Below are 15,467 nucleotides of genomic sequence, written 5' to 3'. Positions count from 1 at the left end.
AAGCCTTTGGTGTTAGAGTTAATTGGCCCACCTGTAGGGACTGAGCATGCATCAACTTTATCCAATTTCCTTAGAGTTAAGGAGGATGACATGAGGAAAGTTTTGAAAGCTAATCGCAAGACTTGCCCATTTTCATTCCTAAATGAGCTTTTTCAAAATGCCCCATCTTTTCAAAAGAATAGGATCTTCCCGTTAGCTTTCTTCGGGTTCATGTTATTCCCACATTGTAGGAATGCTATTAACCCTTCCGTGGCATGGCTAGTTCGTGAGGTATGTATGGGAAAGAGCTTTGTTAACGTCGTCCTAACTGAAACTTTTATTTCCCTTACTCGTTTCAAAGAAAACAAAAACAAAACTTTCCACACTCCTCCTGAACTCTTGCAAATTTGGTTCTTCTCTCACGTTAAAGGGTTTGGTAGCCTAGTGACCATGAATGACATCTCTGACTCTAGCCACCCTATCCTGAAGTTTAAAGATAGGAAGACGTTTGCCCCCGACTATCATTATTCTGAGTGGTTAGCTTTCATGACCAACCCTGGACCCGAAGATTTCCAATGGCACGCCAAATGGCTCCGAGTTCGAGAAGCGCGGTTCGTGTGTGGGCTTCTTGGACTGTTCCTTTGTTGGGAATTACCGGAGTCACCGAGTATTACCCAACCCGAGTCGCTCGTCGGTTCAAGAGGTTCAACAACTTCCACCGATGATTCAAGAAGACCCGCTCGGATAGACTTCCCGATGGATGCCAAGATCACGAAGACTCCGTTACATTAGTCAAGTCGATGTGGGATATGTGCCATCCCCGGAAGCTGATATGGCCCGAAGAGGAGTTGGAAGGGCAAGAGAAGACCTATTATGCCTCAATGGAATATATCCTTAAGCATAAAATCCCAGAGAGCCTACACCCGAGGATTCCTGACGTGCCATTAAAGACCACCCATCGAGCCGAGATCAAGCGCCTCAAAAGGAAGCTCGAAGAAGCCGAAGATCGTGCCTCAAAGTTGACCCGAGTTAGTGGAGCGGTCACAAGCGGGAGCTGTCCTCGCTAGTTAGATCGAGTCAAGCGCAATATGTAATGGGCCCATGCCCACGTATGTTACAATGTTAAAGAATTTGTCTCAAGTCGCGTTATCGGGAGATAAGAGTCGTGATTAGCCTCGTTGTTTAGGGGTTCTCCCTCATGTATTTTCCTGCGTTATGTAGCAACCTTGCTTTCAATGAAACGAGCAAATTTGGGCGATTAGATCTTTGTCATGGACCGACCGCCTAATCATTACTCCATGCTTATACATGCTTATCTATCCTTGTTCAGGTATTAGCCGATCGATTGTCTTTTACCGATCGTTGACACGGCCAAGCGGAGATCCCCAATTCGCACGCGCGCGAAAGTCAGAATGGAGAATGAGGACACCAACGCACGCATGGCCAAGATGGAGGACCAGCTGGCCTAACTCACCACAATGATGCTTGAAATAAGCCAGAAGCTCAAGGAGCCCCCTGCTGTAGCTGTCACGGGAACATCCACTCCAGTGTCAACAGAAGGCATGCACGTTGCTGATCCCCCTGGGAAAGAAACTGTTGGGGAGGCTCCTTCTGTCAAGCCAATAATCGTCAATCTGGATCATCCTCCAAAGGAAAACCTAGCACCCCGTCTAAGTGAAGAGAGTGAAAGACGCTTGGCAAAGATGGAGGAGCAACTGTGTGCCTTGCAAGGTTACGAGCTGAAAGGAGCTGATAGGCTGTCTCCATACACCAAGACGAACTTCCCGAGAACTTCCAAGAGCCCGAGTTCACAAGAAAATATGACGGAACGGGATGTCCCAAGACCCACCTCAGATATTACATGAGGAAAATGGCTCGCTACGCTGACAACGTGCCATTTCTCATACACACATTTCAAGATAGCTTGGAAGGCATTGCCCTGACGTGGTTCATTGCGCTGGACATTGAAGAATTCACTAGTTGGGAAGATTTGACCAACGAGTTTTTGCAGCAATACCGATTTAATACCGAGCTCGCCCCTACGAGAGAAGAATTGACCCGCGTTGAGAAGAAAAGAAATGAGTCATTTAAGGCCTTTGCACAAAGATGGAGAACCATGGCCTCACAGGTGAAGCCAGCTTTGAATGAGAGGGAGATGAAGCAACTATTCCTTAAGACATTACCCCCCGAATACTTCCAAGGATTAGTATTTTCGGGATGCCAAACCTTTTCATAGCTGGTAGATGTGGGTGAAGGAGTTGAGTGGGCACTCATCGAAGGGAAGATATCCACCGGAGGCATAAAGAAGTTCCAAGCGAGAAAAGATAAGGAAGCTGCAGTTGAGGTAGCGCTCGTGCAAGAGTCATTTTACCCTAAGTCGCCCACAGCACCGGCGCACAAGCCTATGGCCGTTCAAGGGAGCTCGTCACGATCATATGACAAGGGCAAGAGACCCTTTCGAAAGGAATTTTCCCCACTACCACGACCGTTGTCAAAGCTGTTGCCCATGCTTCTTGAAAAGAGGATGGTTGCAAAGGAAGTACCTAGAGACAACCCCACGAGATTCGCCGGGTTTGATGTAACCAAGACCTGCGAGTACCACATGGGAGAAATGGGGCATGATGTAGATAGTTGCAATGTGCTAAGGTACAAAGTCCAACAGTTACTGGACAAAAACATTTTGACGTTCAAGGAAGCTCAGCCTAATATGCAACATAACCCCCTACCGGACCATGCAGAGGGAGTGAACTCAATCTTTGAGGAGACACAGGCAAGTCAACAGCCTCTAATTGCGAATGCTTCCAAGTTGTATGAGTCCTTAGTGCTGGCAGGATACTATGGAGGTCATCAGGATGTCACCCCGGAAGAGAAACTGAACTGCATCCGCAAGATGGTAGCCATGGGGGTAATTCGATGCGGAGAAGAGGAAGAGAATGCCGTATCCATGATAATCCCGTCATCATTCCACTCATCTTTTTGCAACATTACTCGTACATCTCGAGCGAAGAAGATTATGCCTGGAATTTCGAAGACCCCGGCTTTGTACGAGGAAGGGGTGATAGCTATGAGAACTCCGATGGTAATTGAACTATCGGATGAGGAGATTGCCGGTGATATCGAGATGGAAATCGTTGAACCCACAATGATCGACCTTATGGTCAAGGAAATGTCGGCAATTGAAGTCACAGGAGGGAACGTAACGCCAGTCACAATTGAATTGCCACCGCGGGAGGAAGATGGAGTAATAGTGTTGGAGAGTCCTCTTAAATTCGATCCCAAAGCTGTACCTTGGGATTATCAAACAAATGAGGTAGACGCTGTCACGCGATCGGGCCGCTATTACACACCTGATAAAGGAATAGAAAAGAAGGTCGTGACTGAGGAGGAGGCGAAGTAATTCTTGGCCGTAGTAAAATCTAGCGAGTTCAATGTGGTAGATCAACTGCGGAAGTTGCCGGCCCAAATCTCCCTCCTGGAGTTGTTGAAATCCTCCGAGAAGCACGGGGACATCTTCTTGAAGGTCCTCAATGAGGTACACGTGCACCTGAAACAATCGATGAAGTCCAATTGGAAGAGTTTGTCGAGGCAGTTCTGCTGAAAGACCAGATTTCCTTTACAGATGAGGACCTCCCTCCCGATGGTCCTAATTATACCAAAGCACTACACATCTCGGTGAAGCATGAGAGCACTTTGGTTTGCAGAGTGTTGATTGATAATGGTTCGGCGCTTAATATATGCCCGTTGGCTACCCTCCATCGTCTGGGCATTTTGATCTTGGGAGAATCCGTACCGGCAAGTCAATTGTGCGAGCCTTTGACGGGATGAAGAAGGAAGTGATAGGAGAAATTGAGCTTGAGTTGTTGATTGGCCCCGTACTCTTCCAAGTCGTGTTCCAGGTGTTAGATATACCAAGCACTTTTAATTTTCTGCTAGGGAGGCCATGGATCCACACGGCAGGTGTTGTTGCCTCTAGCCTCCATCAAAAGGTACGATTTGTGGTGGATAACAGGCTTATCGCGGTCCATGGAGAATCTGACTTCAAGATCTACCACGAGACGACCATCCCATATGTGGAGCCTGAATGTACCGAGGAATCCAGCTTTCAAACCTTCGAGCTGGTATCCATGGTCCACGTGCTGCGGGGTCTTTCACAAAGGTTCCCTGAATTGTCTAAGCCACCCATAGGCTCATGGGAAAGATTATGCTAACAAGCGGGTATAATCCCGGAGGGCCTTGGATCACACGGTCAAGGTGTGCGAAAACCCATCGAAGCTCGTAAAAACTTCAAAAGAAGAGGCTTGGGATATGTCGAGAAGCGGGGAGGCCATAACAACCAAGGAGGTCGTGGAAGGCATGGAGGCCGAGGTGCCCGAGGAGGCCGAGACGGGTATAGAGACCAGAGTGAACGCGTTGCCCATACTGAAGAGGATGAGTGCTATCAAAGCCCGTTTTCCCCGTTGCTGGAGGAGACTTTTCCAAGACCCCCAAGGATGTTGTTCGAGGAAGAGGAGGATATCTATGGTGTGACCGAGCTATTTAAGGAGGACGTCATATGCACCATCTTGGCGTGCTAGGAAGCCGAGTCCTCTGAAGTCATGGCTGTCCCTCCAAAGTAGGGCGGTTCTCGTTTAGCCTAGTCTTTCATTTTATGTCTTCTCCCCTGCGCGGGATCTCGTAGTTTTTCTTTATTTATTTCTTGTTTTCGTCATTTGTAACGTGAACTATAATCAGCCTCGATCTTGAGCCGTTGGTCGAGGGTGGTGTGTGTTAAAATACGGCCTTATCTTTCCTCATTCAATAAAATAGACACATATTTTATTAAGGACATGTGGAAGCACATCAAACTAGCCCTATGATGGTCATTGAGGCCTAGGCCTCCACATGCTCCCTTATTTGACTGTTCCGCAAGAACGAGGAAATACGAGGATATGAGGACGAGTTCTTGAAATTTTTACAAAAATACTTTGAAAGCTTTTGAAAATGACATGCATTGTCTTTGTTGTCAACATTACTCTAACTCACATCATCGCATCTCAGGCATTACATTATGCATAATCATGATAAGGACGCATGTGATTCGGATGTGCATGAAGAAAGTCCCTCAGGTTCCGATGACATCGACGACGACGATTGGAAGGGGGTCGAGCGCAAATGGAATCGACACGAAGAATCGAAGCCGTTGACTGAAGAGCAAACAATCACCATAAATTTGGGCGATGCAAAGAATGTTAGAGAAGTAAAAATCGGGGCATGTCTCTCAAAGTCAGAAGTGGAATAGATGACTAACCTTCTGAAAGAGTATCAAGATGTGTTCGCTTGGACATATGCCGACACGCCGGGATTGGATCCTAAAATTGTGGAACATGCTTTACCAATGGATCCCAATGTGCCGCCCAAGAAGCAAAGACTTAGGAGAACTAAACCAGAGTTGTCCAAAAAGATTGAAGAAGAAGTGATGAAACTATTGAAGGTAGACTTTATCGAAGTAACTCGTTATCCTGATTGGGTAGCAAATATCGTGCATGTAATGAAGAAAGATGGGCGAATCAGGGTGTGTGTTGACTATCGTGACTTGAATCAAGCAAGTCCTAAAGACGACTTTCCGCTCCCACATATCGATGTCTTGGTTGACAGTACGGCGGGGTTTGAGTTATTCTCTTTCATGGACGGTTTTTCTGGATATAACCAAATCCGTATGAAGGAGGAAGATAGGAGCAAAACATTATTCATAACTCCTTGGGGAACTTTCTGCTACAAAGTGATGCCTTTCGGTCTAAAGAATGCTGGGGCAACATATCAGAGAGCCATGGTCACGTTATTCCATGACATGATGCACAATGAAATCGAAGTATACGTCAACGACATGATTGCGAAATCGAGACGTGGTGAAGATCACGTTAAAGTCTTGCGAAGGTTATTCGAACGTCTTCGAAGTTCAAGTTGCGCCTCAACCCCGCAAAATGCGTTTTTGGAGCGAAATCTGGAAACTATTAGGATTCATGGTTAGTAGTAGGGGCATAGAGATTGATCCATCGAAGGTTAAAGCCATTTGCGATTTACGACCCCCAAATACCGTCAAAGAAGTCCGCAGCCTGATGGGACGACTTAATTATGTGGCGAGATTCATTTGTCAGTTGTCTGAAATGGCAAAACCATTCTTCAAACTCATGAAAAAGAATGCAAAGATTGAGTGGAATGCCGAGTGCCAGGGTGCCTTTGAGAAGATAAAACATTATCTCACTCATTCACCAATCTTAGTGCCCCCTCTCCTTAAAATTCCCTTGATTTTGTACTTAACCATACATGATGAGTCATTGGGAGCTATGTTAGCCTAGAAAAGACCAAACGACGGGAGAGAATGCGCAATATACTACTTGAGCAAGAAATTCACTGTTTCTGAGATGAACTATACGGAAGTTGAGAGAACTTGTGTGGCTTTAATTTGGGCCTTGCACAAGCTGCGGTAGTACACACTTCATCACCGAATCTTGTTGGTAACCGAAAATGATCCTATCAGATATCTCCTAGAGAAGCCGGCGTTGGTTGGCAAGTTGGCCAAGTGGCAAATCTTAATTTCGAGTTTGACATTCGAGCACAGGACGTAAGTTCGTTAAAGGTCGAGCCATAGCAGACATGTTGGCAAAAAATTCCGAGGGGTCCAAAGCACCTGATGGGGATAGTGATGCAAAAGAGCAAATTTTACTTGTATCAATCGACAAATTGACGATGTACTTTGATGGTGCGGTTAACTTGGCCGGGTCGGGTACTGGGGCAGTTCTTATCTCCCCAAATGGACAACATTACCCCGTCGCTGCTAAATTGACGTTCCCTTGTACGAATAACATCGCTAAATACGAAGCATGCATTCTCGGCCTCCAAGCCGCCATTGATATGAAAATTCGGAAGTTGCAAGTTTATGGTGATTCAACCCTTATCATCTTACAGACTGAAGGCAAATGACGAACACATAATTCTAAATTGATCCCGTATCATGAGTTCCTTGGAGAGTTGACGAAAGAATTCCAAGAAATATCATTCAAATACTTACCAAGGTCTCAAAATCAGTTCGCCGATGCCCTAGCTACCTTGTCTTTGATGTTGCAAGTAGCTGGAGGCTTGGACATTGAACCGTTGAGAATTGAAATTGTCAGGCGCCCAGCTTATTGCATGACGATTGAAGAGGAACTGGACGGACAACCTTGGTATCATGACATCTTAAAGTATTTGTAGAAGGGTGAATTCCTCGAAGGAAGTGAAGTGGCAAACATAAAACATTTGATAAAGCTAGCATCAAGATTCTTTGCTAGTGGAGACGTCCTTTATAAAAGGTCCTTCGACTCAATATTGCTAAGGTGTGTTTATGCTAAAGAAGCCGACTGTTTGATGAAAGAGATACATGAAGGGGAGTGCGGCCCCCATATGAACGGACACTTCTTGGTGAGAAAGATCATGCGGCTTGGTTACTATTGGCTGACCATGGAGTCCGACTGCATTCAGCACGTACGACAATGTCACCAGTGCCAGATTTATGGAGATAGAATAAATGCCCCTCCAAATGAACTTCACCAAATGTCTCAACCCTGGCCCTTTTCAATGTGGGGAATTGACGTGATCGGGCCCATTAATCCCAAGGCTTCAAATGGGCATCGATTTATTTTGGTGGCGATAGACTATTTTACCAAGTGGATCGAGGCCAACTCCTATGTTAATGTTATTGCCAAGAATGTGGCAAAGTTCATTCGTCGTGACATTATCGCTCGTTACGGGGTGCCGGAGGCGATCATTATCGACAACGGCACTAACTTGAATAACAAAGTCGTAGAGGGTTTGTTTAGTGAGTTTCGAATTAAGCATTTGAACTCGTCACCGTACCGTCCTCGATGAATGGAGCAAAGTGGAGGCGGCGAACAAGAATATAAAGAAAATCTTATCAAAGACTGCTGAAAATTATCGTGATTGGCATGATAGGCTCCTTACGCGCTAATGGCATACCGAACTTCTATCCGCACCTCCACGGGGCAACTCCTTTCTCACTCGTATATGGGATGGAGGCAGTCTTGCCTGTTGAAGTTGAAGTTGAAGTCCCTTCTTTAAGGGTCCTTTCTCAATCTACGCTTGATGAGACTGAGTGGATGCAACAGAGGCATGAACAATTAAACATGATCGATGAGAAGAGATTGCAAGCTATGTGTCATGGTCAGTGCTATCAGAGACGAGTCGCAAAAGCCTTCAACCGAAAGGTGTGTCCCAGACACTTCGAAGTCAACGACCTGGTGTTGAGGAACGTGCTTCTGATCATACTAGATCCTCGTGGCAAATTCACCCCGAACTACGAAGGACCGTATGTCATTAAGAAGATTCTTCTTGGTGGTGCCATGATTTTAGTTGAAATGGATGGTAGTGAATTGCCTAGACCTGTAAATGCTGATGCAGTCAAGAAGTATTTTCCATGAATGAAATCAAGGCCGAGGGGCCACTTCATGCACAATTCAAGTCGCATAGCATCATGCATAGCATTGTAGATATCATGCATATGTTGCATACACGCATATCTATTTGTGTTTCAGGCATCCTACCGTCTAACGAGGAAATGGCAGGGGAAAGAACCAACTCAAGAATCCATCAAGTCTTCGCACAACAGGTTGAATGTCTCTTTTGAGAGGTAAGTTGAGACGATAAAAAAAGGGGGCAAAACAAACAAACAAAAGAATAAGGACAAAAACAAAAATGCATGACATGATTCGCATGACCTATTCTTTGGTGTCACTATGCACGCTTCATGTCTGCGACCCTCAAGAAAATGGCTCGTAAAAATGACCTTATTTGGGCAAAAGAGTGAAAGGTTAACCATGCCAAACAAGAAGTACTTAGGATGAAGAAAGGCAAGCTCATTTCTAGACACATCCTCCAGACACTTTCGAGAGTTGAGTGAAAATCGACCTTCTCTTAGGACGAATGATTCATTCACATTGAGCACAAAGATCGAAATGATAAAGGCGTTCCCTTCATCAATCCCAAGCATTGCACTAATCTCCTGTTATCACTTTGGGCAAAAAAAAAAAATGATACTTCAAAGTACCATTGTCAAGAACAACCCTACATTGGGGCAGCATAGGAGGTTATGATCATGTTGTGGAACGAAAGATTGAGAAAGATTCTATTACTTTCACTTGCATTAATCTTCTGGTGATAGCTTCAAAGGAATTCTCATTAGAGCTTGACTCATCCTAAAGTGAAGAAGAGCATTTCCTTCTCTACCCAAACACTGATATCCATTGTTTTAACCAATTTGGGCCTGATTATTCATTTCTAAACCTCGAGCGGTGATCATCTCCCTTCACTGGGGCAAGACATAAGGATTGACCAAACACAATTGACATCACGAGAAAATGCGAAAAATATCTCAAAATTCATAAGAGCTATAAAAGTTCAAAGAAAAAAAGTTCGACAAATTAAGGGGCATGAAAAAAAAGCAGTGTACCTAGTATTAAAAAAAGAGAGCCAAAAGGCTGCATCTTATGTGAAAAAAATTATTATCAAAGTCCAAGTGCCTGAGTAAAAAAAAAAAAATTATCATCGCAAGTGCAAAGGAAATTAGAGAGAAGCAAACCTCCATACATAAATGGTTAATAAAGGGACTTTGAGATGCGCTCTGTTTCAAAAGCCAAGTGACTTCGAAAGATCAAATGACACGGTCATGATGCTTTGATGATCATTGACTCTTAAAAACCCCTTTGAAAATGTTAAGCCTTTCAAGCCTTTCCCGAGCCAACATTACAACCCTCTTTCGAAGTCTCTTCTGATTGGGATGGTTCGAGTGAAAATGAGAATGCCACAAAGAAACTATTGCTTGAAGAAGTGGAAGTAATCATATATTGTCTTATCTTTCAAGTTCTCGACTTGTAAACCCGACGAAGATAGCAACAAGTGTTCCCCTATTGGCCTCAAGGCCATAATTCCTTCATGTAAGCCCTAAACGAGCCTATATTGCGGCTTTTTCAAAAGACCTTTTTGATTGATCATACTGTGCTCATCGCGAATGTTTCTGAAAGCCTTTGATTTGGGTTATGTGAGATACCCTCAGCAACCAGTTATCTCCCACATGAACGGATGGGATCAAGTAGCCATTTTATCGAAAGTGCGTGAGAAGCCCTTTCTGACTAAGAAGCTCTAGTTTGGCATGCTTAATGAGCCTTGTTCACAAGTCGTGATCGTCTTGATAAGAACTTGACTCCTAGAGAATTTGATGATTAATGATATATCCACAAGCAATATGACAATTTTGCGCCACATGATGCCGATTGAAATCAAATGTTTTTTCCAAAACAGTCGAACTTAGCTTGATTAGCTTGTTCAATTAATGCTACAATATTGCCAATATGTCTCTTGATGACGTCCCTAATGACATTTGCTCAAGCTGAGTTTGACAGGATTCTTCAGTGAAGCCATGTAGTTTCAAGGAGTTAGCGGGCGCATCCTAAAACCCAAAGGTATGGTTAACCTTAAACCAAGTCATCTCCAAAGGTTCATGGGTTTTCCTCAAACCATGTATTTTCAACCTGGTCGAAACCCGTTGTTACACGATGAGACTTTAGTCCTTCTCCTCCTTCCTATGACACGGTGTGCTCTGTAGCCCGGCGAGCTTCTGTAGCCTGGAGAGCTTTGTAGCCTAGAGTCCTTCTTCTCATGACACGGTGAGCTTTGTAGCCCGGAGAGCTTTTGTAGCCCGAAGAGCTTTGTAGCCCGGAGTCCTTCTTCTTATGACACGGTGAGCTTTGTAGCCGGAGTCCTTCTTCTTATGACACGGTGAGCTTTGTAGCCCGGAAAGCTTTGTAACCCGGAGTCCTTCTTCTTATGACACGGTGAGCTTTGTAGCCCGAAGAGCTTTTGTAGCCCGGAGTCCTTCTTCTTATGACACGGTGTGCTTTGTAGCCCGGAGAGCTTTTGTAGCCCGGAGAGCTTTGTAGCCCGGAGTCTTTCTTCCTATGACTCGGAGAGTTTTATATCCCAGAGTCTTCATCTCTTCTTATGACCCGAAGAGTTTCTGTATCCCGGAGTCTTCCTCTTATCGACAAGACACACATCCATAATTATGAGTCCTTTTTGTCGACCCGATACGTGCCTGTGCACTCAGGGTCCCTCTACCATTGAAATAAATTAGGCGTCTTCTGTCTTTGAATGCAACATCTTCGATACTACATTCAAAGAGGGGCAGCTGTTGACACCTATTTTTACAAAAAAAAAAATCAATCATTCAAAAAGTCAATAAAAAAATCAAGAAAATTGGAAAAGAAAAAAAAATCGATCGGGTTAGGCCGAATCTGGCCTTGGCCCGACCCGCCCACTTCTTTTTTTATATATTTCTTTTCCCCCCGCGGCCCAACCTCTTTTCCCCCTCGTTGGCCTGGCCCACGCCCCATCCTTCTCCCTCCTCCGTCTTCGCATAGGACTGCGAAGACAGAACGGAGGAAGCCGAAGAAGGATCTGCAGAGGATTGACAACTGCGATTTCAGAAAAATGGAAGCAATGAACGCTTGGCTGTAGCGTGGCAACTCTTGCAGTTGACGAAGCCTAAGAAAACCTGCAGCCGTTGTAGCTGAAAATAGACTGAACTCGGTCCCAAGGAGAAGACGGACTGCGAGCATACATAGAGGCAAGAAGGCTGACCGACCGAGGAAAATTAGAGCTGAAGATGGAAAAGAAAGAGAGCTGGCTTCGTGGGCTAGCAAAAGGCATTTCAGACGAGGCAAAGGAAAAGGAACCAACGGCGGTTTTAAAAGAAAACATGAGAAGCAACGCACGGGGGATTGGTCGAGAGAGATTTGAGACGGCCTTTAACGAGAGAATCTGGAGAGTGAGAGCTGGAGCGAGAGAAATGCTCGAGATCCCATTTCTTGACCCCCTTCTTCCGGAACTATGAGAAACCGAGAGGGTCGGAGAGAGAGATCCAAAAGGGAGTTCGAGCGAGAGTAGCCGAGAGAGTGAGAGGGCTGATATTTAGCCCCGGCCAAGCGTCATCTAGCCGTCCTCGACGCAAACCGGCGCAACGGAGCTCGTGGTCCCCCTCTTCTTCCACATCCTTCGACATTGGTTTTGGCTGAGAGGGACCAACAAGAGCGTGAGCCAAGAGAGTGATCTACTATCGTCGATGGTTTGTCAGTCAGTCGCCGTCCGCCGCAGTACCCCCACCGAACCAAATCAGGTAGGTTTTCTCTGGTCATGTATGCTCCGTTTTCGTAGGGCGTCGGACCGGAGCTCGTGGACAACCCGTTCGCATGAGCTTTTGTCCCTCCGACCCCCGTAGGTCTTTATCCAAGTCTTTGTGTGTTTTTGGTTGTTTTCCGAGAATCCCAATCCCATTTCGAGTCTCGATTGAGTAGGAAATCTAAACATTCAGTAATGCTCGTGGACTGTTGGTATAAATGCCTAAGTGAAGCCCGCATAACTATCTCTGAATCTTTGTTTATTATAGGCGTCCATCGTTGCTAGACGTGTTTTGTTGTTGTTCTACACATTTTTGTCTCGTCCATTCCGAGTTTACATTGTCGTGGTTAGGACTTATGGCCATATGTTGTTATTTGGGCTTATTTTTGTGCAAGTTATGTCCTGTCTTCCTCCTCGTCCGTTTAGGGGGAGAGAGTGGGTGTCAGCTCGGTGGTGGCCCGAGTGCGGGCGGTGTCGATGTGGGTGACGAAAAATAGTGAGGCTCATTTAAAATGGTACTGGTTTGATCGATGAGTTTCGGTGAAAGAGGGTGTAGGAGAGAAGGTGGCTTCAGCGTGTGCGAGAGAGGTCTCTGGAAGAAGAAGACCAAAAGAAAAAAAAAAAAAAAAAAGAAACAAGAGGAAGAGAAAAGTATCGAAAAAGTGAAAAAATAACAACACAAAAATAAAAAAAAAAAAAAAAGAGAAGAAGAGGAAAACCCAAAAAGAGAAGAAAAGACAGTAGATGGGGTGTGTTCGGTGAAAGTGTCAGAGGTGAAATGAGGAAAAGATAAAAAATAATAATAATAATAACAAAAAAGAATCATTAAAAAGGCTGTAAAAAGAAAAATAAAAAAAATGTATTTTTTTAATCCGCTGGTTGGATCCGGTTTTGGGTTGTGTCAACGGGCCGAATTGGGTTTACTCGGTCCGAACCCATTTTCGTGAAGTATAAAAATATTATATATTAAAAATTCGAAAATTTTCAAAAAAAAAAAAGAGAAAAAAATATTTTAAAAAAGGAAAACATAAGAAAATTTCAAAAAATTTCTAAAAATTCAAAAACTCAGAAAACATTAAAAAAATTCGACCTTTATTAAAAAAATTCGAAAATAAAAAAGAAATCATTAGAAAATTTTAATTTAAAAAAATTCGAAAATTAAAAAAGAAATCATTAAAAAAATTAAAAATTAAAAATTTTCGAATATTAAAAAATGTGGGGTTCGATTAGGAATTGCCATGTATTGCCTTTTTAGTGTAATTATGCCTTTATTTACTCATATATTGATTATATTGCATATTTAATTTGCATATTTTATTATGTTGAATTGCACGTGTTTAATTTTATTGCAATGAGAATTTTGGTAGTTACGATTATTATTTTAATTATTGTGCACCTGCATGATCACATCATATGTTAGTGGATAGGCATGAAATCAACTCAAATTGCTTGCCAAAAATCATTTTGCTAAAATGAACAAGATTAGGTACCGAAAGGGCACTAATTGATCAATTAGTGTAATCAAGTCCCCGACCCTAGATTCTCTGGTTGCGTAGGAAGTGTGGCATCCTCCCGTGCCTCACTTGGTTTCTAGCCGACCCCAATAGGCTAGTGGCGACTCCTTTTGTGCAAAAATTCCTAAAGAATATCCTAATGTCACGCGGGTATGGGCTTGGGAGAGCTCACGCCTAATCATGGGCTTTAGGCCCGTCCTTTAGGCAATACCCCTAAACCTGTTCCCTCCCCCCGAGGGTAGGTCGCGACAAGCAGTCATGGCAACTGCAACCTTCGAAGCCTGGCCATGATTAGCTTGTGACCACTCGCGGGTTCCCTAAATTTTTAGTAGATGCTTAATCTAGTTCTAACACATGAAAATATTTGATGTTTTTCTTTCATTACTTTAAATTCAAAGATAGTATACAACAATTTTATAGAATTAAGGGACTACTGATGTGAGTAATTATAAACATTTTAGATGCTATTTTCATATAGTTTAGAGTCACCTTGCTCAATGGTCGGTGTGAGCCGTTTGCAAGTGAAAGGAAAAAGAAAAAAATGAAAAGAAATTTAAAAAATCATTTAAAAAAAAAATTATAAACATCAATGACAAGATGACCGGTATTCATATAAATGATTTCTAGCCAAAATTGATCGAAAAGACTCAATTGCAAATTGTGAAAATATTTAGGATTAATTTCATACAAGTAAAAGATTTAAGACTGAATTGGTACAAATGCGATAAATATAAAAATTTTCAAGCACTTTTCCATTTAATAGTTCCTCAAAAACATCTTCAGATATGACCTCGACCTCTTACCATCATCATCTTATTATTTAAATATAAAAAACAAATGGCCTGGAACAATATTATTAAATAGCCAGTCGGGTTTATTCACTTACAAATAACTTTTGTCAAATGAAAATTAAGAAGCTCCAATTCACTAAAGAACAAAGTCGACATAAAAATAAGCACCATCATTCGGCTCAACCTTTGTCTAGTTAGTAAGGGAATGCGATTATGAAATTGATTTCGGCAGTTCTAATAACGTAAACAGGCGATCTTATAAGAACAAATTACTATAGTGATAATTACTTTCTACTACAACGAAAATTGATTCAAATCTATTCTGCTTGTTAAGCAAACTCAATGGCTGGTTTAATCGCAAACCTTCACAAAAAAGAAAGTCAATAAAAATCCATGCGTAAATATAAAGTACCAACCACGCATAATTATAGGTGCATAATTGTTAGGGAAATCTCTTATGATGTTTTGAAGATGACAAAATAAATCAAAGGCTACTAACGTGTTTAATTGTTGAGTAATAGACTATGCATATGATAGAACATGTAAAGGATATTATCAAAGTTTATACTTAGAAGAACCAGAAAACTTAACGTAACACATGTCCAAAGTTTATTTTGAATATTTCTGGACTTTTGTGTCAAAGTCTGAAAACAGCCAGAATTTAGTATCAACGTTTTTTCTATATTAGAAATCTATTCACTCTAACAAATTCCAGACTGAATGTGAGTGAAGAACCAGAAGATAGACTCTATGTTGAAGCTGAACTTATTCAGACAGTGTCCAGACCTTAAAGCTAAATTTGTTCAGAAGCAGAATATATTCAGACTGACATCCAGATTGTAAACTCTACTTCAGTTTGAAGACACTCATATTTTATTTCAAACAAAATGTAACAGATTCAGAACGAAGCAGACTCAGAACGAAACAACTTGACAGAACGTAATACAAGCCCCAAACATATAACAGCTAGTGATCTGGT

This window comes from Eucalyptus grandis, chromosome 8, assembly GCF_016545825.1.
Source record: "Eucalyptus grandis isolate ANBG69807.140 chromosome 8, ASM1654582v1, whole genome shotgun sequence".
In the NCBI taxonomy this organism is placed as follows: Eukaryota; Viridiplantae; Streptophyta; class Magnoliopsida; order Myrtales; family Myrtaceae; genus Eucalyptus; species Eucalyptus grandis.
This window is presented reverse-complemented; position numbering follows the sequence as displayed.